Source organism: Vulpes vulpes, chromosome 2, assembly GCF_048418805.1.
Source record: "Vulpes vulpes isolate BD-2025 chromosome 2, VulVul3, whole genome shotgun sequence".
NCBI classification, from domain to species: domain Eukaryota; kingdom Metazoa; phylum Chordata; class Mammalia; order Carnivora; family Canidae; genus Vulpes; species Vulpes vulpes.
Genome location: NC_132781.1, coordinates 162,994,436 through 163,018,449, shown reverse-complemented (window position 1 = coordinate 163,018,449; position 24,014 = coordinate 162,994,436). Strand labels below are relative to the sequence as shown.

The 24,014-nt window shown below is 49.1% G+C and overlaps 1 protein-coding gene and 1 pseudogene across 1 annotated transcript in view; one reads left to right on the top strand and one right to left on the bottom strand.

The window, feature by feature from the left end:
- The window catches only part of KAZN (kazrin, periplakin interacting protein), a 1,014,069-nt gene that overhangs the window by 35,441 nt on the left and 954,614 nt on the right, over window positions 1–24,014 (top strand). The window lies entirely within an intron of this gene.
- On the bottom strand, window positions 11,832–13,103 carry LOC112929767 (tubulin alpha-1A chain-like; annotated as a pseudogene).

Sequence of the window (24,014 nt, the reverse complement as noted above, 5' to 3'; positions counted from 1 at the left end):
TCAAGGAGCTAACAAGGCAGCTAGGACTTCGGGAATCAGGATTCCAGAGAGAGAGGAGAAGCCCAGTGAGGTCAGTCCAGGAGAAGCTGTGTCTTCCCCTTAAGGCATTTGAGAGTTGCATGCTGCATGGAGCTGTGAGGATAGGAAATTGAGCAGAAAGCAGTGGAATCAAAAGCCTGTAAGACCCAGAATTTTGGAAGTCTCATGGCTTTGGGAGACACATGTTGAAATTTGGGTCTGCCAAGGAAGAGAGTCCTTGGAAAACACTCAGACTTCCAGTTAGTGTCCTGGAATGGCTACATTTTAGGAGTTACAGTAAATTAAAAATAGAGCAGCCCTCAGAATAGATTGAAGCCTAGCTTTGGATTTCTCAGTGTTCATCTGGATTTGCGTGATATGCCTCCACTTTATCCAAAACAAAACACATCCTTTCTGGAGGAAGATATAATTCACTAGAGCTTCAAATTATCTTCATACTTTTTCATACATACATAATAGTTTGCATTCAACAAGAAATTACAGACATGCTAGGAAACAGGACCAAACAACCAAAATCAAAAACAAAGACTTGGGGTTAGACACAGGGACTTTAAAATAACTGTGATTAATATGCTATTTATTTATTTATTTATTTATTTATTTATTTAATTTTTAAAAAGATTTTATTTATTTATTCGCGCGCGCGCGAGAGAGAGAGAGAGAAAGAGAGAGAGAGAGAGAGAGGCAGAGACACAGGCAGAGGGAGAAGCAGGCTGCATGCAGGGAGCCCGATGTGGGACTTGATCCTGGGTCTCCAAGATCACACCCTGGGCTGAAGGTGGCGCTAAACCGCTGAGTCACCCGGTCTTCCCTTAATATGCTTTTTAAAAGAAAAGATGAAGACTTTTTATCAGAGAACTAGAATATATTTTAAAAATCATATGATAGCTCTGGTACAACCACTCTGGAAAACCAGATGGGGGTCCTCAAAAAGTTAAAAAATATAACTACCCTACAACCCAGCAATTGCATCGTGAGATATTTATCCAAAGGATATAAACAGTGATCTGAAGGGGTACCCGCACCCCAATGTTTATAGCATCAGTGTCCACAGTAGCCAAACTATGGAAAGAGCACAGATACTCATTGACAGATGAGTGGATAAAGATTATATATATATATATTTTATATATAAAATGGAATATTAATCAACCATCAAAAAATGAAATCTTACCATTTGCAATGACATGGGTGGGACTAGAGGATATTATGCTAAGTGAAATGAGTCAATCAGAGAAAGACAATTACCATATGATTTCACTCATTTGTGGAATTTAAGAAACAAAACAAAGGATCATAGGGGAAAGGAGGGAAATATAAGATGAAATCAGAGAGGGAGACAAACCATAAGAGACTCTTAATCATAGGAAACAAACAGGGTTGCGGGAGAGGGAGGGGGTAGGGGGATAGGATAACTGGGTGATGGAAATTAAGGAGGGTAAGTGATGTAATGAGCACTGGATGTTATATACAACAGATGAATCACTGAACTCTACCTCTGAAACTAATATGTTAATACATTGAATTAAAATAAAATAAAATTTAAAAAGTCATGACAACTCTAGAAGTGAAATATGAGGTAGCTGAAATTAACTCAATATATGGGTTTGATAACAGATTAGACATAGCAGAAAAGAGGATTAGCGACCTGGAAAATCAATATATAATATACACAATGAAGCATAAAGAGAAAAACTGAGGTAAGTACAGAAAATAGTGTGAGGCATGTGAAAAAACTGAGGTAAGTACAGAAAATAGTGTGAGGCATGTGAGGCATGTTGAAAAGCTCTAATATGTATAATTGAATCTTGAAATGAGCAAGACAATGGAGCAAAAGCAATATTTGAAGAGATACTGGCAAAGAATTTTCTAAAACTGATGAACAACATCAAGCTATAGGCCCAAGAAGTTTTATAAATCCCAAGCAGAGTGAGTACAAAGACCACCCTAGGTTCATCATCATAAAACTTATGAAAACCAAAGACAAAGAAGAAGTCAGAGGGGAAAATACTGCAAACAGGCAATAAGACAAGCAATTGATTTTTTTTTTTTTTTAAAGTAAGCTCTAGACCCAATGTGGGGCTTGAACTCATGACTCTGATATGAAGAGTCACATGCTTTACTGACTGAGCCAGCCAGGTGTCCCCATACAGCTGACTTTTCTAAAGACTTGGTGAAAGCCATATTATCAGAGACAGTTGAACACTGTTTTTAAGGCACAGAAAGAAAATAATAGCGGGTGCCTGGATGGCTCAGTCAGTTAAACACCTGACCCTGATCTCAGCTCACGTCTTGGTCTCAGGGTAGGGAATTCAAACCCTGTGTTGGGCTCCATGCTGGGTGTGGAACCTACTTAAAAGAAAGAAAATAATAGCTATGTAAGAGTTCTATATCTAGAGAAAATAATGTTCTATTACAGTGGTGAAATAAAGGTGTTTTCAGACAAACAAAAATCTAGAGAATTTATTGCCAGCAGACCATACTAAAATAAATACTACCATACTAAAAGAGGGTTTTTAGCCAGAAGAAATATGATTTTAGGAAGAACAGAAATGCAAAAAGGGTTGAAGAAAAATTCAAAGGATAATTATGGATAAATCTAAATATAACCTGATTTTATAAACTAAATAATATAATGCAAAGACAGAAAAACCTAGATCAAAAAAGAAGACTATGGTATACAGAAAAGATATGCAAATGGCTAATATAAGATGATACTCAACATCATTAGTTCTTGGGAGAAAGGCAAGTTAAAAATCACAGTAAGATGCTATTTCACATCCACAAGGATGGCTGTAATAAGAGAGGCAAAAACAAATGTTGGTAAGATTTGTAGAAATGAGAATTTTCATATGCCGCAGGTTAGAATGTAAAATGGTGAGCCACTTTGAAAAATAGTTTGGCATTTTCTGCAAAAGTTAAAACTATCCTATGATTCAACAATTTCACTCCTACGTATTTACCCAAGAGAAATGAAAACAAATGTCCAAAGACTTTATTATTTTTTAAAAAAGATTTTATCTATTAAAGAGAGTGAGAGATAGGTCATGAGCAGAGGGGAAGGGGTGAGGGAGAGGGAGAACGAGAGAGAAAAGCAGACTCTCCACTGAGCAGGGAGCCCGATGTCGGACCCCGTCCCAGGAGCCTGGGATTGTGACCCGAGCTGAAGGCAGATGCTCAAGCAACTGAACTACCCAGGTGCCTTGTCCAAAAACTTTTATGCAGATATTTATAGCAGCCTTGTTCATAAAGCCAAGAAAATGGAGAAGACATAAATATCCATAGATAAAATGCAGCACATCATCTAGTAGACCACTATTCAGCAACAAAAAGGAATGAGCTACTGACACATACTCTGTATCATGGATGAGCCTTAAAAGGGCTATGCTAGGGGCATCTGCGTGGCTCCATTGGCTAAGTGTCTACCTTTGGTTCAGGTCATGTTCTCAGGGTCCTGGGATCGAGCCCCCCATTTGTCTCCCTGCTCAGTGGGGAGTCTGCTTCTCCCTCTTCCTCTGCCCCTCCCCTCTGCTCATTCTCTCTTTCTCTTCTCTCTCTAAAATAAGTAAATAAAATCTTAAGAAAAAAAAAAAAAGACTATGCTAAGTGAAAGAAGCACAGGAGACCACACACTGTGATTTAATTTAAATAAAACATCCAGAAAAGACAGATATACGGTGACACAAAGTAAATTCCTGGGGCTGGGAATAGGAGTGGTGTTAACTAAATGGACATGGGGGATTTTATGCTCTAAAACTAATTTCTGCTGATGGCTGTACAATTGGGTAAAACTTACTGAAAATCATTGAACTGTATACTTGAGATGGGTGAATTTTAAGGTATATCATATACCCGAATAAAGTTGTTTCATATATGTGTAGATTTAAAAATATAACCACAATGACACAAAAGCAAGTGAAGCCAGAGGGAGTTAGCATTATAAATGTCTTGAATTGATCACAAACTGGTAAAAATAATAATTCTTATTGGACTCTAATAAGTCAAAGATGTGTGTCATTATCTCTGTGGTAACTGTTAAAAGGAGAGTGGAACTATGTAAAGCCAATAAGGAGATAAGTCTAATAAAAATACTTGATTAATCCAAAAGAAGGCAAAAAAAAAAAAAAAAGAACAACATAAAATAGTTTGGCAAATAGAATATAAGTGGCTTTAAACTCAGATATGTCTATAATTTTACTGTATATGTAAATAAATTAGATTTCAATTAACAAAGAAAAAAATCCCAATGCTATGCTCTTACAAGAGATAAACCTTAAATATAAGATATAGAAATATTTCTAGTAAAGGGATGTAGATATCATGCAAACACTAGCCAAAAGAAAACTGCTGTCATTTTGTTAATATAAGAGAAAGTAGGCCTTAAGGCAGCAGCCATTACTACATTCAAGGAGAAACGTTTCATAAAATAGCAAAGATAGGCTCAATCCACCTGAAAGGTGTAAAATTTGAAAGATATAAACAACTCATATGCACCTACTAACATCGCCTCACAATACATATAGCAATAAATGATAGAACTAAGAGTGTACACAATCACAGTGGGGGTTTTTACCACAACTGTGCCTCGGGATGATTTTTTTTAAAATAACATTTGCCCTTGGTGGTGTGACCTGTGAGTGTGTGTGTGTGTGTGTGTGTGTGTGTGTGTGTGTGTGAGTGAGGGGGAGTGAGGAGAGGGAGAGGAGATTTTTAAGGAGCTAATGGGTGTGCGAGCTAGGATATTGGGGACCAGAATCATGGTTCTGGCAGGGACCACCTGATGGGGAAGGAGGTGGGGGTGTGGTCCACAGACATCAGTGATGGTTCCCAGGCTTGCTTTGGTCCCCTCTCTGCTGGGGCTCCCACGACCACCTCCTGAGGAAGAACAGTGGCAGGTCTTAGGTGTTCCATGGAGGCATCTCTCCAGCAGCAAGCGTGGCCAGACGGCACCATCAGACAATCTGGGCTCCTAAGTCCTCGGAGAGAGTCACTCAGATGAAACTATCCTATTTTTAAACAAACCCAGAGTTAGCCTTTCTGCATTCTTTCCCTGGTCAGCAGTTTCTGGTGCTTTTCTATCAAGGAGTGCATTCTTTTGGCTGACTTGAATCCCTCTTGTCTTGATTTAAGTACCTTTACTCTAATCTGCTTACCACAGTCTTATTGATAGATCAGGAGAAACCTCGCATAGCTGACTTTTAAAACGGGGTTTTTTATTTCCTCAGTCCTAAAATGCCTAATGGAGTGATGAGGAATCCAGATCCTGGGGCCAGTTTTCCTGGGTTCCAAAATAGGGTTCTCCTCTTCCTAGCTGTGTGACCTTGGACAAATGACTTCTTTCTTTTCTTTTTCTTCCATCCATGAAAATGGGGATAAAAGTGGGTAGTTCTGAGGATTAAGAGAGCTCATGAACACAAGTCAGCCACCATAGTGGTCAATAGTAATTATTATGCTCCCTGTAGAAAATTGGAATTGTTTCACCTGTCCCTTCAACGATAATCCTTGGCATCTAGTAGGTTCTATTTATTTTATTTTATTTTATTTTATTTTATTTTATTTTATTTTATTTTATTTTATTTTATTATTTTATTTATTTTATTTTATTTTATTTTATTTTATTATTTATAAAATTTATTTTTATTTCCAGTATAGTTAACATCCAGTGTAATATTAGATTCAAGTGTACCATACAGTAATTCAGCACTTTGATACATCACCCAGTGCTCATCGTGACATGTGCTCTCCTTAATTCCCATCCCCTATTTCTCCCATTCCCCCACCCACGTCCCCTCTGGTCACCACCAGTTTGTTCTCTGCAGTGAAAAGTCTGTTTCTTCGTTTGTCTTGCTCTTCCTTCCTTTGCTCATTTGTTTCTTAAATTCCACACCTGAGCGAAATCAATACGGTTTATATCTTTCTCTGACTTATTTCACTCAGCATAAGACTCTCTAGCTCCATTCATGTCATCGCGAATGGCAAGATTTCATTCTTTTTGATAACTGGGTGATACTCTGTTGTCTGTATAAACCACATATTCTTTATTCATCTACTGGTGGACCCTGGGGCGGCTTCCGTAATCTGACTGTTGTAAACCGCATCTAGTAGGTTCTCAACAAGCAGGTGTTGAACTGGTATTCCCAAGACCTGTGATCTCTGCCTTTGTGTCCCAAAGCATATGTCAAAGATCCTAACGGGCCAAGGTTTTCTATTTCTCAAGATAATATAACACTTTCTTCATCTGTCTTAATCCTGTCCTCGTTTACCAGGCCTGCCACCGGCTCCTACTGAAGATGTGTCATATTATAGAATGAGGTACTATTTTCGTTTCCTGGGGCTGCTGTTACAAATGACCACACACTTGGGGGCTGAGCAGAAAGGTATTTTCTCATAGTCCCGGAGGCCACAAGCCTGAAATCAAGGTGTCAACGGCGCCGTGTTCCCTTGTGAGACTATGAGAGAGAAAGAGAGTCCCTTCCTGGCTTCTTCCAACTTCTGGTGTTCCCAGGTGTTTCTTGGCTTGTGTCTGCCTCCCTCTGACCTCTCCCTCCATGGTCACATGCCCCCCCCCCCCTTCAAGAATCCCTCTGCTTCTCTCTTACTTACGAGGATACTTGCGATAGCCTTTATCTATCACTGACTTAGGGAATCTGGGATCATCTCCTCCATCTCAAGGGGCTTAACCTAATCACACCTGCAAGAACTGCTTCCCCTCCCAGGCAGCATTGCCAGGTTTCAGGGATTAAGGGCCAGTTTCCTTGGGTGGCCCTTATTCGGCCTACTAGGAGTAGGGAGGGAGTGGAAAGGACAGAGGGCAGTGAGGATGCCAGCTGACTAAAAGCCACCCTGCGTGTGGGGAGAGGGCAGCTGGAACACTTTCTGCAAGATGGAACCTTCCCGTGCTGAAATCCAGTGTTCGCTGCTGGAGCCTTACCTCTAAAACCCCTCGGTAGCCTTTGACATCATGGACTGTTTCTTCTTTACGCCAACAGTCTCTCCTGTTTCACCGACAGCACCCGTGGTCTCACGGCTTCCCTGCTCCATCTCTGCGAGCTTCTTAGAAGCTCTGCTGGCTCCTCTGCGTTCGGCTGCTGTTTCTGGCAACGAAGGTGTGTGCTCAAGGTTCTGCCCCAGGGCCCTTCCCATTCCGCAGATGGGAAAGTGGAGGCTTAGAAATCTAGTAAGTGACTCCTCCGCGGTCACGTGAGTAGCAAGAGGCAAAATCATGACTTGACTTGATGTGTAACTCAAGTGTCCCAACTCTCCAGTGACACACGTGCTGCCTCTCCGGTTAAACGTATCACAGCATTTAGCATGTATGAGATGCTCAACAAATATTCCAGGAAGTGCTGAGTAAGGCAAAACTCAAACCCAGGCCTTCTGGATCTAATTTATTATTCTTTCCAGCCAACATTTTTGTGAGGACATCATTCCCCCCCGCCCCCCCGCGCCTCCCAGAGGGAGTAGCTGTCTCAGAAATTGCAGTTCCTCTCAAGATTTTTATTTCTAGCAGCTCTGATTTTTATGTTCGGGGACCACATTTAATTATCGCAAAACATCTGCTTGCACAAAATACCGTTTTGTTCCTGAATCATTCCCAAGAATGCCCTGTGAGCTCTTGTGCTTGGAGACACAGCTCCTGCAGGGGCCCTGGGCCAGCGGCAGTGCCTCGTGTTTAAGTGGCAGCAGGAGAGACTCCAGGTCGGCTGGCGTTGGGAATGATGGCTAATCAGGTGGCTCAGGGCTTAGAAAGAGTCAGGCCTTCCGAACACCAGGCAGTGGGCCTTACCAAACAGTTCGTAATCTCTGCGTGGCTTTTTGTGAGCGTCTCGGTTTGAGGAAACATTTTTAGGGTGGAATTCTTTTCACGCCTTTGAGTGGGGTTCCATAATGAAGATCATAATAGCTGACGTCCTCGGGGCCCTTTGCCCAGGCCACGCAGCCTTCCAAGTGCTCCTTGAACCTTGTCACAGTCCAGCCTGGCAACGTCCTAGCAGGGAATGAAGTGTTACCGTCCCCATGTTACAGGGAAGGTCTCTGGGTGCCCAGGCCGTAGGTGATAATAGCATTTAACACCTGATCCACCTTCAGCCTCTAAGGTCAAAGGCAATCAGGGAGCTGCTCAAAATGCAGCCAAGGCACCTCTCAACTGCGGGCCCAGGGGAATTCCCGCGCCAGCCGTTCGTTACAAGATGGGGGTTGACGTTGGGATGGTCTTGCTGGCCACAGTTCGGAGGCATCAGGACCAGGTAAGGTACAAAGGTCTTTGAACGGCTGTGGCGGCCTCCCCGATCTCATCCCTGCCTTGTCCTCTCGCCCCATCTTCTGCATCTTCCCCCCCAGCCCCTGGGCTTGAGTTCCTGGAGCACCTGTGTCTCTCAGGCCTCTTTCGTTGCGTTTCCACGTGCTTCTGCTCTGTTTGGGCTGCTCTCCCTCTACCCTTGGGCAGAGTTAGGTGCCAAGGCCTTCTCCTCCCTGCCCTCCTGATGGCTTTGCATAACACTGCTGTGATATCCTTTATGCCTTCCTGACCTGCAGGCCAGGTCAGTGCCCTCCAAGGCCAGCTGTCGTGGAGCCCTGCATTTCCCCTGCGGTGCTTAGAGCTGGCATTTTGCGCTTGTCTCTGGGATTTGACTGTCTTCCGCACCGGCCTCTAAGCTCTGTGAGGATAGGGAGTGTCTTTTGCCCTTACTGCAGATCCCCGGGCATAGCACACGGCCTGGAAGAGAGCTCAAGGTCAAGATATTTTCTGAATAAGCAAATTGTCCACTTGTTGATTGCTTCAGTAGGCTGGCAGGACGTCGTCGGCGTGTAAAGCTGGGGTAGGGGTGCTAGCAAAGACCCAGGGGCGCAGGATGGAAGGAATCTGCATGGGACAGTGCATATTATAACTCTGGGCCCGAGAGGGGGCAGGGGAAGGAAGGCTCTGTTGGAACCTGGAGAGGGTTTCTGGGGTCGGTTCCCTGCCACCCGATAGGGAGAGAACAGAGGAATGACACTCAGACCCCACCCGCTCTGCACTTCCCATTGGCTGAGCCCGCTGAACGGCCACAGGCCAAGCGGATCCCCTGACGCAGTTGGCATGGGTCTAGCTCTTGGGGCACAGCAGGGGTGTGGTTGTCCATCCAGAACCATCCAGAAATGGATGTGAGAAGGGAGGGGTGAGTGGCTTTCCTGAGGGACACGATAGTGGCGTGGTTCTCAGGAAATCATCAGAGAGGGGAGAACAGAACCTTCCTGGTCTTGTTGGGACCTGGCCATGCTTGGGGGTCCTAGGATTTCTCTTAGTTTCAGCTTTTTATGCCAATACACAATCCTGTATTCATGTTTATATTCTGACCTAGCAGGCAGTAAAGTAGTGCTGTCAGGTGGAGATTCTTTGAGCAAGGACTCTGGAGAGGGGGGATAGAGCACGGCGTCGGGGTCAGCCCCATTTGAATGTGTTTCCTGACTCCAGGAGAGGCAGTGCTGTATGGTGGTTAGGCCACGGGACCTGGAACTAAGGTACCTGGGTCCAAATTCTGGGCCCACCGCCTCACAGCTGTGTGCCGTGATTTTCCCACCTGTGAAATGGGGAGAGTGGTACTCGAAGATGAGATGCACTGACACATGCAAAGCACTTAGAGCCAAAGCCAGGAACCCGGTTAGGGGACCATACTTCCAGGTGAGCTCAGGACAACACCTAAGAATGCCTGTGGTCCTGGCACAATTACTGTGTTAATCATATAATTATTGATAATAACATTATTATTACCCCTTCACTCTCAAAGGAATTTTGACTTGGAGATAAGTCGTAAGGTCCACACACTATGTTACTAATGTCAAACACTTGGCTCAGCTGCACGGCTGCTTGGGGTCTTAGCTCAAATACGGGCAACAGTAGTACCTGTAGCATTAGTACCTGCTGGTCAGCGGACTCGGCTGCTGGGCCCAGTCAGGGCTGATGGGGTGATGCAGAAAGGCTTGCGCAGGGCTGGTCTCGATTATGGTGATGCCATTTGTGGTTCTTCAGGCTCCGAGGCCAGGTAAGCCTTATGGACTCAGGTAGGTCCCCTGATTCCCTTCCCCTCCGTTTCTGCATCCATTAAAACCTCTAAAGCGAATGCATCGTGAGGAACATGGTGTCCAAAGCATTCAGGCATCCTGGGAGGAAGGCATGACCCCCAGCCCTGCGCCCTGTGGTTATCTTGTCTCGGGTGGCTTCATTGTTTATTCTCAGGGCAGTTTTGGTAATGGTTTCCCAGGGAAACCTTGAACCAGGTCAGGGCTATTTGCTGTAAATAAAGGATGGTGTCTTAACCTAGATTCCTGCAGGCCTATGGGAGCTGCTGATTGGGGCTGTTTCATGGGTAATCTTCCTTCCAGCAGCTTCTTACTTGAAGGGAGAGAGGATTTCATGATTCCTTAGGGCTAATTTTTTTCTTTTTTTTTTTCTGAGCTGCTCCAAATACCCTGCCCTGGGCCTTTCAGTGGAAAGACAGAGAACAAACAGCACTAAGCTGGGGCAGTGTCTGTAGGGAACAGATATAAACTTCCCAGATTCCAGGGCATCACCCTTAGCTCAGTGCACTTTCTTTTCTTTTTCTTTCTTTTTTTTTTTTTTAATTGGAGTTAAATTTGCCAACATATAGCATATCACCCAGTGCTCATCCTGTCAAGTGCCCCCCTCAGTGCCGGTCACCCAGTCACCCCAACCCCTCGCCCACCTCCCTTTCCACTACCCCTGCACCCCAGTGTTTGTAGCAGCAAAGCACTTAATTTTCTAAAGCCAGCCTCTGGGCCGTAGCGCAGAGGTGATGGCCCACTTATATTGCTTTGACCATGATCCTGAAAAATCTCTCTACTAGATCATCATGGAAAGCTCTCCATGTTGCAAGGTCACTAGCTGACCTCTATGCACAGATCAAATTCCAGTAGTGCCAGCTGGGCCCCAACTATGCTGTGTAACCTTGGGAATGTCTTTTTTTTTCCCTCTCTGGGCCTCCACTTCTTCATTTGCAAAATGAGAGGATTGGATCAAAGTGATCTTGACTTTCCTCCTAATTATAGAATTCTTTTGTTCCTAAGATAAAATGAGATAAGTTTTTAACTCAACACAAAGGGCCTTCCAACAGGCCCAAACTGCCCAGTGGTGAGTGGAATGGGCTGTCTCAGGAGTAGTGAGAAGCCTGTGGTTGGGGTCATTCAAGCAGAGTTTGTTGGGGACAGTCTGTTGGGGAAGCCGTGAAGAGGCTTCCCGACTCCAGTGGCCAGTTGGCCTGGGAGGCCCAGAGCTGCTCTGATTCTTCCTGGGACTATATATCCTCTCTCTTCTCTCGCTTCTCACGTGCAGGAGGTGAGTTTTAGGTCCATTTACTCAGGGAGGAGTCATGGCTATTCCTGGGGTCCTGGGATGGTCTAAATTGACACTTAGCTCTTATCATCTGGAGATATGTTTTGGCCAGTGGAGGACTTACTGCTCTAAAAGTCAAGCTCGTTTCCTGTCTCCCTGACTGTGGGAGAGAGAGTTTTGTAGATTTTGTTTTATTTTATTTTATTTTATTTTATTTTATTTTATTTTATTTTATTTTATGTTATGTTATGTTATGTTATTTTATTTTTTTAAGACAGGGAATACTTTATTCAAACCCATCAGAGCAGTGGACAGCTTGGGTGTGTAACAAAGCGTTGTGTTTTAAAGCATAGGTCAGTAATTGTATATGAGAGTATACTCTGCTACATACAAATTAGCTGATCAGAGCACAAATTTTCAATGTTCAAAACAGAATAAGCTTCCCTGCAAAAGCAGCACCTTTGTGACATTTTTAACTTTAGCATTCCTCTCCTTCTTCTTCACCCTGTCCTTCGACAGAATCCACACCAACCTCCTCATAATCCTTCTCCAGGGCAGCCATGTCCTCACGGGCCTCAGAAAACTCTCCTTCCTCCATGCCCTCACCCACGTACCAGTGAACAAAGGCACGCTTGGCATACATCAGGTCAAACTTGTGGTCCAGGCGAGCCCAGGCCTCAGCAATGGCTGTGGTGTTGCTCAGCATGCACACAGCTCGCTGTACTTTGGCCAGATCTCCACCGGGTACCACAGTGGGAGGCTGGTAGTTAATGCCCACTTTGAAGCCAGTGGGGCACCAGTCCACAAACTGGATGGTACGCTTGGTCTTGATGGTGGCAATGGCAGCATTGACATCTTTGGGAACCACATCGCCACGGTACAACAGGCAGCAAGCCATGTATTTACCATGGCGAGGGTCACATTTCACCATCTGGTTGGCTGGCTCAAAGCATGCACTGGTGATCTCCGCTCATGGTAGGCTTTCTCAGCAGAGATGACAGGGGCATATGTGACCAGAGGGAAGTGGATGTGGGGATAGAGCACCAGGTTGGTCTGGAACTCCATCAGATCCACATTCAGGGCCCCATCAAATCCGAGGGAAGCAGTGATGGAGGACACAGTTTGACCTATCAGCCTGTTTAGATTAGGGTAGGTTGGGCGCTCAATATTGAGGTTTCTACGACAGATGTCATAGATGGCCTCGTTGTCTACCATGAAGGCACAATCAGAGTGCTCCAGGGTGGTGTGGGTGGTGAGGATGGAGTTGTAGGGCTCTACTACAGCTGTGGACACCTGGGGGGTAGGGTAGATGGAGAACTGTAGCTTGGACTTCTTGCCATCAGCAGGGAGGTGAACCCAGAACCGGTTCCCCCTCCAAAGCTGTGGAAAACCAAGATGCCCTGAAGACCCGTGCACTGGTCAACCAGCTTCCGAATTTGGTCCAAGACAAGGTCAATGATCTCCTTGCCAATGGTGTAGTGCCCTTGGGCATAGTTATTGGCAGCATCTTCCTTGCCTGTGATGAGCTGCTCAGGGTGGAAGAGCTGGCGGTAGGTGCCAGTGCAAACTTCATCACTGACTGTGGGCTCCAGGTCTACAAACACTGCCCTGGGCACATGCTTGCCAGCGCCCGGCTCACTGAAGAAGGTGTTGAAGGAGTCATCTCCTCCCCCAATGGTCTTGTCACTTGGCATCTGGCCATCGGGCCGAATGCCGTGTTCCAGGCGATAGAGCTCCCAGCAGGCATTGCCGATCTGGTCTCCTGCCTGGCCAACGTGGATCGAGATACACTCACGCGTGGTTGCTGCTTGGCGGCTGCCGGGCGGGTGGCGAAGAGGAGAGGTTGTTGCTTCTTACAGCGCGACTCTTAGGCGGTCGATGTAAGAGAACCTCAGTTTCGTAGATTTTAGAAAGGGTCTCGGATGAACTTCTGAGTACAGCCTCTGAGTGCAAGTTTTATTTTCACCTCTAAATGAGTGACTAATTTGTCTCAGTAAAGAATTCCTGATCCAAAGTAATTTTCCCTCAGAAGTTAACCTTGTTTCTTGCAGTGTTTGGTGTTGCTGATGACAAGTCTGATCTCAATTTTATTTTCCTTCCTGTGTTAGTAATCTTTTTTTCTTTTCTGGAAGCTTTCAGGATTTTCTCTGTGCTGATCTGCAAGTTTTCTATTGCATTTCTAAATGTGGGTCTCTTTTCATATACTTGGTGAATCTTTTTTAATCTGGAGATTCATGTCTTCACCTTGTTTCTAACGTCCTCTCCTACATTTTAATTGTTCTCTAATTGTTCTAAAGTCCTCTTAGATCTTTACTGCCCGGGGATCCCTGGGTGGTGCAGCGGTTTGGCGCCTGCCTTTGGCCCAGGGCTCGATCCTGGAGACCCGGGATCGAATCCCACGTTGGGCTCCCGGTGCATGGAGCCTGCTTCTCCCTCTGCCTGTGTCTCTGCCCCCCTCTCTCTCTCTCTCTCTCTCTCTGACTATCATAAATAAATAAATTAAAAAAAAAAAAAGATCTGTACTGCCCACTGTGGTAGCCCCAAGACACATTTGACTGTTAAGCATCTGGGGTGTGGTTAGTCTGAACTGAGACATGCTGTTAAGTTTAAAATATTCTCCAGATTTCTATGACTTATTAAAAAAATAGAGCCTATCTCATTAACTTTTTAATATTAATTACATGTTTAAATGGTAATATTTCATAAGTAATGCATTACAATATACTATTAAAATTAATTTCACTTGTTTCCTTTTACTTTTTTTTAAAGATTTTATTTATTTATTCATGAGAGACACACAGAGAGGGAGAGGCAGAGACGCAGAGACACAGAGACACAGGCAGAGGGAGAAGCAGGCTCCATGCAGGGAGCCCGACGTGGGACTCGATCCCGGGTCTTCAGGATCACACTCGGGGCTGAAGGCAGCGCTAAACCGCTGAGCCACTGGGGCTGCCCTTCTTTTACTTTTTAAGTTGGTATTAGAAAATGTAAAATTACGTGCGGCTTGCATTTATGGGTTGCACTATATTTCTATCGGGTTGTGCTATATCAGAGAGCTATTGGGACCACCAGGGTTTCCCCTTGTATGTCTATTAACTTTCCCCTTACACTTTCTGTCTTTGATCTCATTTTCTCTGATATTTTATAGCTCTCAGATCTTTGAAGTGTATTTTGAGGGACTTCTGAGCTCAAGCTTCTGTCTTACACAATTCATCTTCAACTATGTCTATTCTTATATTCAAACCCCTACTGAATTTTTAATTCAGGTGGTCGTGTTTTGAAATGTTAACCATCTCTAATTGTTTGTGATTATAATCGTTGGCTCTTATCTTACAGATTTATTAGACTCTCTTGTCCCTTTGAGAAAATTAATTAATTATGTTTATTTTTTAAAAAATCATTTCTGGGATCCCTGGGTGGCGCAGCGGTTTAGCGCCTGCCTTTGGCCCAGGGCGCGATCCTGGAGACCCGGAATCGAATCCCATGTCGGGCTCCCGGTGCATGGAGCCTGCTTCTCCCTCTGCCTGTGTCTCTGCCTCTCTCTCTCTCTCTCTCTCTGTGTGTGTGTGTGTGTGACTATCATAAATTAAAAAAAAATAAAAAATAAAAAATAAAAAATCATTTCTTTGTTATTTTCATTTCCTCAGGTGTTCATTCCTTCCTTTGTTCAGTTTGGGACTTCTTTTTCTGGGTGTAAGTGTCCCTCAAGAGTGGGGTGAGTCTTGACGATGTGCTTGTAGTCATGCTTAAGATTCCCTGTTCCTCTCTTCCTTCTGAATATTCTTTCTATTCAGCAGTCTGTGTCCAGGGATTGTGAAGGATGATTGGGACGTGTAATTTGGTGAGTCTGCTGGTACTTTATCTTCCAGAGTGCAGGGGTTCTCTGCCCTTTTGGAGCTCTTTTCACACTTCCCAGCTCCCTGGCCCTAGGGCTACACCCATGGCTTCAGGTTAGGAATGCTTTCCTTGGCTGCTCAGCACAAGCAGAGGAAGGGTGACTGCTCAGGGTTCTAAACACTGAGATGGGGCATCTCTTCTCTGGGGACCAGAATTATAACTTTGCTGGTCACAGGTTATTGGGTCACACCCGTGATTCTGTTAGGAGGTGTCTTTGCACTGCCCCCATCACTGATGTCTGCTTATGGTGAATGCTCATCACACCGGTACCTAGTGAGACCTGAGGTCAAGATTCTGGAAAGGCTGCTGAATAAATGAGTAATGAATGCATTAACCCTGCGTGGACCTGGAAAATATGTTTTCATTTTTATTAATTTTATTAATCGAGTTGAAGTTGTTTTGCAATGATTTCCTCTAAATCATTAGTCTGTATTTTCTCTTGTTGGTACTCTCTTTGTTGTTGTTGTCACCAATTGTACAATCTTTGACTCTTCTTTGCTTGGCATGTCAGCCTGCTGGAATTTTTAATGATGTCTGTAGGTGTTACTCCATCATTTCTTTTTTTGAACATTTATGAAGACGTCAAAATGTCCTGGTTTTAGCCCTGATTCTCTGGGTGGATTTAAGTTTACAGTCTTCTACCCAGAAACTTCTTTGTTTGTCTCTGTGTTTTAATTCCTATCTATTCGTGACTTATGACAAAACTGTCCTCCAATTCCTTGCCAGCTCACGTTCTGAAAGGAAATTCTAGAAGTGTCTCTTGGAAAGGATTCCAACACACACATGGTCGCTCTTTTCTTTCTGGGCAGCCCTCCAAGGCTCTCATCACTATGTTTGTATCCTCCAAGTGTGGCCCACCTAATGATGTGGCTCCTGCAGGAAGTCTGTGCTCACAACCCAGTTGTGCATATGTTTGGAGCATCATGTCCACCAACTATTTTGTTTTGGGGGAAAAATTATTGCTTGCAGGGTTTTAAAAAAAATCAAGGACTTGAAGGATACAGAGAGAAGATATATAAAAAGGTGGAGAGCTGCTGCCTACTTCTTATTTCTTAGATAAGTAGGTAAAGACTCAGGGAAGGGAAGGGTATTTTCCAGGTCATGGGAGGTGCTGGTTACTAAGTGAGGCCTTGGCATCCTACGTTGTGAGTTTAGGCATATGATAGTTGTTCCTTGTTTTGTCTTTGGGTTTCTGGGTGGGTGAGGACTTCCTGGGTTGGGGACAGCCAGTGTGGGTCTTCCCTACAGGATGATCCTGCATTTGTCTTGTGTTTACTAATGAAGTTCTAGGATTTGGAAGTAGAGGAAAAAAATCCTGCCCAGTGTCAGAGCCCCGTGAGCCACCGGATTACTTAGAGAAAGTTCCAAATCCAGGAACCAGGGCTGCAGTCGTTACTGCTTGCCACTGACTAGCTGTGACCTGGAAGTCAGACGGCCTTCCTGGACTTCTCTTTCCTAGTCTGTAACGTGGGCTTTCTTGCATGTGCTCCATAGAGGCATATGGAAATGCAAAATGAGATGGTATATGCAGGCGAACACGTGAGAGTTAATACCTCCTGGATGCCAAACACTGTTCTCGATGCCGGGGATGAGGGCCGTGGCCAGGATAATCCAGGCCCTTGCTCTTCTGGGCCAGGGGGTTGGACAACAAAAACACAAGCAAATAAATAATTTGTGACAGTGATGAGTTCAGACATCAAGAGCGTGATGAGATATGGAGCAACGACGGGGCAACTTTGAATTGGGTGCCCCTGTTTCTAGTAGGATGTGGGTGGCCACTGTCATAAATATGATAATAGCGATGATGGCAGTGACACTGATACCCAGGAGACCAGATCGGTCAGTGCTGGACACTTAAGGATGGGAACCTGATAGCAGTAATCCTGCTGGCTATTGAATGGGCTTGTACCCTAGTGCTGACCCCATTCATTCATTCGTTCACTCATTCATTCAGACGTTTATTAAATACTTACACACGCTAGACACTGCCTGAGCCCTGGGTACACTGTGGGGAACAGTGAAACCATGGGGTGTCCCCAGAACTCATGATGGAGTGGAGGGAGGGAGACGGAAGTTACTCCTACATAAACAGATATTCAGTTGCTAACTTGGTAAGTAGTCCGAGGGAAGAGCAAAGTTTTAATTAGGGAGATTAACAGGCTGAGGAGAATCTGCTGGGGGGGGAAGCCAGGGCAGCACATTTGGGGGTACGATTAGGAGCTGCCCAGTCTGGGAGACGTGGTGGCGTGAGGAGGAGCCTCTGGGGGGGAGGAGGCTGTGGGAGGGTGGGCACTGGGCAGCAGAAGGGATTGGTGGGCTGGAGAACAGGGGACAGCAGTGCAGTGGAGCACAGGGGGGTGGGCTGAGCGACAGGTGCATTTGGAGAAAGATGCAGGGACCAGAGGGCTTGGGTCGTGGTAAGAGTTTTCGACTCCACCACGCTGGCAGGGTCTGACACCCACCCCACCCCACCTCACCGGCTCACATCTGCCCTGCCCCACCCACAGCCTTTCTTCCTGTTGTCTGCGCTGCCCCCCACCGCGGTGGTGCCCGGCCCAGCTCCACGTCCAAGTGGCCGCAGATGTCTCTCGGCTGCTCTCACTGGCTCAGCTTCCTGCCCTCCCGGAGCTGGGTGTAGGCCGTCCGGGGCTGGAAACACCGATGGGACAGGAGGTCACGCAGAGCACTAGAGGGTCTGGATGGGCTGCAGGTGGCAGGGAGGGATTAACAGGCAGGGTTCATGACTGGTTCTCTTTATTCTCATTCTGAAGACGCTTCAGTTGGCCCTCTGTCCCGCTGCCTACCGAACCCGGCTGTGCCGCCTCAGGGCCTTTGCACTTGCTGTTCCTTCTGCCTACGACGCTCTTCTCCTACCCTCTTCACCTCATTAGCTCCTGTGCATCCTTCGGTTCTCAGCATAGATGTTTCTTCCAGGAAACCTCGCCTGACCAGATGAGATTCCCCCTCACACCCTCCAGTAATTCATCGTCACCCTGGGAGGCTGCCGGGTTAGGTCGGCCTTTCTTACTAGACCGGGAGCTCCTTGAGCACCGGGCCTGGGTCTGACTCACTCTTTCCGCCTCGCTGCTTGACACTGACCTGGCCTCCGTAACAGCACCTCATAAGTAGCCGGTAGGAAATCATGCACTGAAGGCCCCCGACGTGCCAGACACTGGTCTGGGAGCTGGGACAGGGTTGGGGGGGAGCAATAATGAGTAGAAACAGAGGCTATTCTTTCCACTTTTATGTACATTTGAAATTTTTCATAATAAAAAATTATATAAACTCCATATTTATTTTCTCTTTTCTTTTTTTTTTTTAAAGACTTATTTATTTATTCATGAGAGACACACAGAGAGAGGCAGAGACACAGGCAGAGGGAGAAGCAGGCTCCCTGCCTGATGTGGGACTCGATCCCAGGACTCCAGGGTCACACCCTGGGCCGAAGGCAGACGCTCAACCTCTGAGCCACCCAGGTGCTCCCAATAATCACAAAATCTAATCACAACATTATCACTACAGATCATGCTTAGAGATATGGAGAAAAAGTGATAATGAACAGTTAACTTTTACCACTTCTGGGTCATTGTTCAGAGAGTTCTATGTGCATCACTCTGTTAGTCCTCACAGAATGGCCGAGGAAAGCACTCGTATTATCACATTTTGCAGAAAGGGAAACCAAGGCAGACAGCTTTGCCCAAGATCATACAGGCCCCTGCCCCCCAGTGTTCCCAGCAGCAGTGTCCGCAACAGCCAGACTGGGAGGAGCCTCGGGGTCCTCGACAGATGATGGATAGAGAAGCCGTGGCCTGTGTACAGGGGGTGTCCCTCAGCCGCCAGAAACGACGACCACCCAGCATTAGCTTCGACGTGGCTGGAGCTGGAGGGGGTGATGCTGCGTGGAGTTAGTCGGAGAAGGACAATGAGCATATGGTCTCACTCACACAGGGAATATGACATAGTGGAAGGGATCGAAGGGGAGGGAGGGGAGCTGAAGGGGAAACATCAGAGGGGGAGACAAACCACGGGAGACTCCTGACTCTGGGGAGCGACCAAGGGGCAGTGGAAGGGGAGGCGGGCGGGGGTTGGGGTGCCTGGGTGACGGGCACTGAGGGGGGCACGTGACGGGATGGGCACTGGGCGTGATGCTCTATGTTGGCAAATCGAACTCCAGTAAAAACAAATGTAAAAAAATATATAAAAGGGATCCCTGGGTGGCTCAGCGGTGGAACGTCTGCTTTCAGCCCAGGGCGTGATCCTGGGGTCCCAGGATCGAGTCCCACGTCAGGCTCCTTTGCAGGGAGCCTGCTTCTCCCTCTGCCTGTGTCTCTGCCTCTCTCTGTGTGTCTGTCATGAATAAATAAATAAGTAAAATATTTTTAAAATATCTAAAAAATAAAAAATACAAGGAAGATAGATAGATAAATTAATTAATTAAAAAAAAGAAGATCGCACAGGCAGATGGGATGGGATTCTAACCCAGACGCCCTGACCTCCGAGCCCACCGTTGATCGAATCTATTGCCTTTATAAAGACACACCGAGGTCACGTGTGTTCTGGAAGGTCTGGAATCAGCCCCAGCGCTGTTCTCAGGGACATTCCCGCAGGAGCCGGGGCCTCAGAGCCTCGCAGAGAAGTAGGACTGTCACAGCCTGTGGGTCTGGCTCCGCTGGCGCGTGTGACAACAGTGACCTCGTGTGGCCAGAGCGCAGGTAGCAGGGGCAGGCCGCGGGATGCAGCCAGGAGAGGCCGGGGGTGGGTCCCCGGGTCGCCTGCATCTGTGTGCACAGGAGGGCCAAGTCCCCAGAGGTGGGGCACGGGGGTGGGGCACGGGAGGGGCCGTGGTTGGAGTGGAGACTCGCGTGTCCTGTGCAGGCCGAGATCCGGGCTGCCGTCCCAGGGCGTCGGGACCGAGGACCCACGGCTGCAGCCACGTCCACGCGGTCACTGGCTTCCCGGGCACCGGCCGTGGCCCACGGAGGACCAGCTCATTCAGTCACTGGGCAAGTACTTATCGAGCACCTGCTGTGTGCCGGGCGCGGTCCAGGTGCTGAGAATGAAGCAGAGACCGAGACAGATTCCCGCCTTCCCTGTGCCCGGGTTAGGGGTTAGGGGTTAGGGGTTAGGGGCTAGGGGTTAGGGGACGGAGCCTTCCCCCTCCTCCTCCCCTGAGCTCACTCCTTCTTCGGGGGCTGTGCGGCCTCTGGATGCACCTGGGGGGACAGAAGCCCGGTCTCTGCCCCGACATGGGGATGACCGAGCCCGGAGCACCCCCCAGTCACGTGTGGGAGGTTTACTCTCTGGTGGGGGGGGGTGGGGACAAAGCAGTTGATGGCAGGTGCCTGGGGCGCAGGGGCACCCGGGTGGGGGGGCCCTGGGGTGGGTGCTGGTGGTGGCGCGTGGCTGGGAGAGCGTCTGGTAAGGCAGCACGTTCGGAAGGCAGAGGGGCCCGGGGGTGCGGTTTCTCGCTCTGGTTGCTCCCCCCCCCCCCCAATCCCGCAGAAGCCGACACATGCAAACGTGTTTTCACTTGTTCAGAAGCAGCAGTTCTAGACACAGCAACTCAGGGCGAAATTCAAATTCAAATTTCCCTGTTGGAGGGTTTGCTGCGGGAGTCCTTGCCCGGCCGCCGTGCACGCCGGCCCCGGAAAGGGACCTAAAGGAAGTGGGGGAGTGAGGCTGGTGGACACTCGGGAAGACTATTCTGGGCAGTGGGAACAGCAGATGCAAAGGCCCTGAGGCGGGAGCGTGGGGCAGAGCAAGGAGGGGAGTGATGGCTGCAGGGACACGGGAAGGGGAGGACGGGGGTGAGGCCAACGTCCTGTGGGGCTTCGGAGGGCACCTGGGACTGAGCTGGGCCTCGGGTGTGAAGGCAGCACCTGCTCAGGACGGAGAGTGACTTTCCCCACGTGGAGGAGCCTGAGACAGGTGCCACCGGGCTCCCCAGGGCCAGGCCAGGCACGGCGCCCTGAGCGGCGGATGCCCTCCCCAAGTCCTAGACGAGAAAACCGAAGCGGGGACAGGTCCCAGGAGCAGCTTCCCCTGGGGTGTGGAGGATGCGGGACCCGGGGGTGTCCCGGCGAGAGGTCCTGGTGGGGGGGGCCTGTAGGAGATGCGGGCGGGGGGCTTCGCACGGCCGTGGATCACACAGCGTGGGACCTTCAGGAGGGGACCCAATAAAATCCGTCTTTTAAAAGTCGGTCTAATGTCAGCTTCGGCGGTGAGCGGGAGAGCGGCGGCCGGTGCTCCGGGGAGCTGTGACCCACGTCAGGTCGCTGGGGGGCCGCCTTCGGGAGCGAGACAACTTGACTTAGAGGCAGAGTGGAAGTTGGGGGGCGAGAAGGGAGGTTGCGGGTGGGGGGGACGCGAAGGTGCATCCTCAGGTCCCTTAGCTCTGCAAGCTCTGGGAGCGCGGCCCTCGGGCAGCAGGTGTCCTGGCCAGGCCCCTAGTCTGCTGCGGACCCCTCTGCCCCCCTCTGCCCCCCTCTGCCCCCCTCTGCCCGGGGCCTCTGTGTCGGGGCGCCCCTTCCTCCTCTGGCTGCCTCAGGAGCGCCCCTGGGCCCCGTGCAGGCTTTTCGGAGTAACAACTGCCTCTTTTCTCTCCAAGTTCTGTTCATGCGACAAAGTCCAGCCCGGCTGCCATCGCCCTGGGAAGCGTCTTGTCCCTCTTGTCCCTCCTCCCTCTCTCCTGCTTCTGTGCTGCGCTCAGAGGCCAAACTTTCCTGCCCAGGCTGCGGGTGTAGGTGCGGGTGTAGGTGCGGGTGTAGGTGCCTGGGCGGCAGAGGCTTTGGGCTCCGCTGCCTGGCTCTCCCCTGGGCTCTGCTATGTCCCTGCTATGCCGCCATGAGCCCCCAGATGGTGACATTTAGACAAAGATGGGAAGCCGCTGAGGGGCCAGTAGGAGGGAGTCTAGGGAGGTGTGTCTCACACAGTGCAAAGGCCCTGGGGCAGCATGAGCCCGGGGCTTCCAGGAGGAGCAGGGCTGAGGCTGGGGAGTGGGAGGGAGGCCACCGGGACCTCCCACACCCAGAGCAGGGATGTGCATGGGGGCAGGGGAGGGGTTGGAGCAGAGGAGGGTCAGGATCTGACCGGCGTTTTTTTAAATAGGGGATTTCGAGTGCTGTGTTGAGAGTGGGGGGTAGGAGGCGAGGGTCCAAGTGGGGAGCCCTGCTGGCGGGTTCCTGCAGTGACCCCGATGCGAGCCTGTGGGGGTGGGTGACAGCGGGGCCTTGAGGCCTGAAGGCCAACCTCTCGGGCAAAGTGTGTGCTGGGCCTCACAGTGTGGCCCTGCTCCTGCGCAGGGAGCCTGTGGTTCCAGACCCAGTCCCTTTCTGACACTTGGGACCTACCTGTGGGGCGCCGACTGCCTGGCAGCACGAGGATTTGTGTGCGGAGCTGGTCCTGGAGCCTGTGGGCGCCCCTTCCCCGTGGGCACCGGCAGGTGGGTGTGCGTCTCGGCGCTCCCGGCCCCTCGTGGTGAAGGGGCCCCGGGTGCCCACCCCCTGCCTCCCCAGGGAGCCGAGCTGCTCCCTGCCTGGGGTCCTTGGACTCCCACCGTCTGCTGCCTTCACCCAGATGTAGTTTCCTGGGTGACCTGGGGGCTTGGGGCTCGCCGGGTGACCCCCCTTGCAGCCGCTGGGCTGGGCTCCGGGACTCAGGCCCGCGTGGGGAGCCCAGGAGGGGGGAGCAGAGCACAGCACGGAGGGCGCCAAGGGCTTCGGGCCCTGCGGGGATGGCGGTGGTGGCCAGACAGGGGCCAGGCTCCAGGCTCCAGGCTCCAGGCTCCAGGCTCCAGGCCTCCTCACCACCCCCCACCCTCCTCCCTGCCCCTCCCCTCCCTGCTGTTCTCTGCGGCTTCCTGCCTCCTCCCCTCCCTTCATACACCCCACCTGCTCTTCGGGTAGAGGGCTGCTGGGGGGGGGATTAGGGGGATCAGTGGGCGTAAGGAGCATCTCTCCAGGGGCAGCGATGAGGCAGGCAGGGCACCCCATGGAGCCTTCTGGATCCCACCGCTCTTTGCTTGGGTTTCCCTTAGCCTTGGCTCCCATCTGCCCTGAGCATCAGCTGGAAGAGCAGCGTGCACCCACAGAACTTTCTAGATGCTGGGTCCTGCAGCCACGGTGACAGGACCTTCTAATCCAGTCGAGGGCTCCAGGAGCCACAGGCCAAGGCTTAGACCCATCGGGGGCCACACGGCAGGTGAGTGGGGATGCCGGGTCTGAGCCCAGAGAGCCCCAGTGTGGACCTGCACCATCGGCCCGAGGTGGCCCCTGAACCACCTGTCGCTGTTGGGCGGTGAAGGGTGGCCAGGCCCCTCGGATGTGGATGTGCCGTAAGGACAAAACACACACTGGATTCTGAAGTCAGGATGCAAAAAAGGAAGTAGATATCTCATCTCTAATCATTTATACTGATCACTCGCTGACACGATCATTTTGGGACATATTAGGACATTTTGGGACATATTAGGTCAAACTATTAAAGTTAGTTGCATCTTTTCCTTTTTTGCTTTATTACGTGCGCTGCCAGGAAACTAGAAGCTTCCTGTGTGGCTCACATTGCAGGTCTACAGGATGGTGAGGGTCTAGAGTCTGGGTGTTCGGGCCACGTGGGAGCACATCGGGCCACTCTCCAGTTCCCACTTCACACCCGCTCCCGCTCCTGTGACCTCCTGAAGTCTTACCCCAGAAGGGCGCCCTCGTCTCTACTTTCCACGGCACCTTAGATGACATGTGGCCCAGATTAGGTT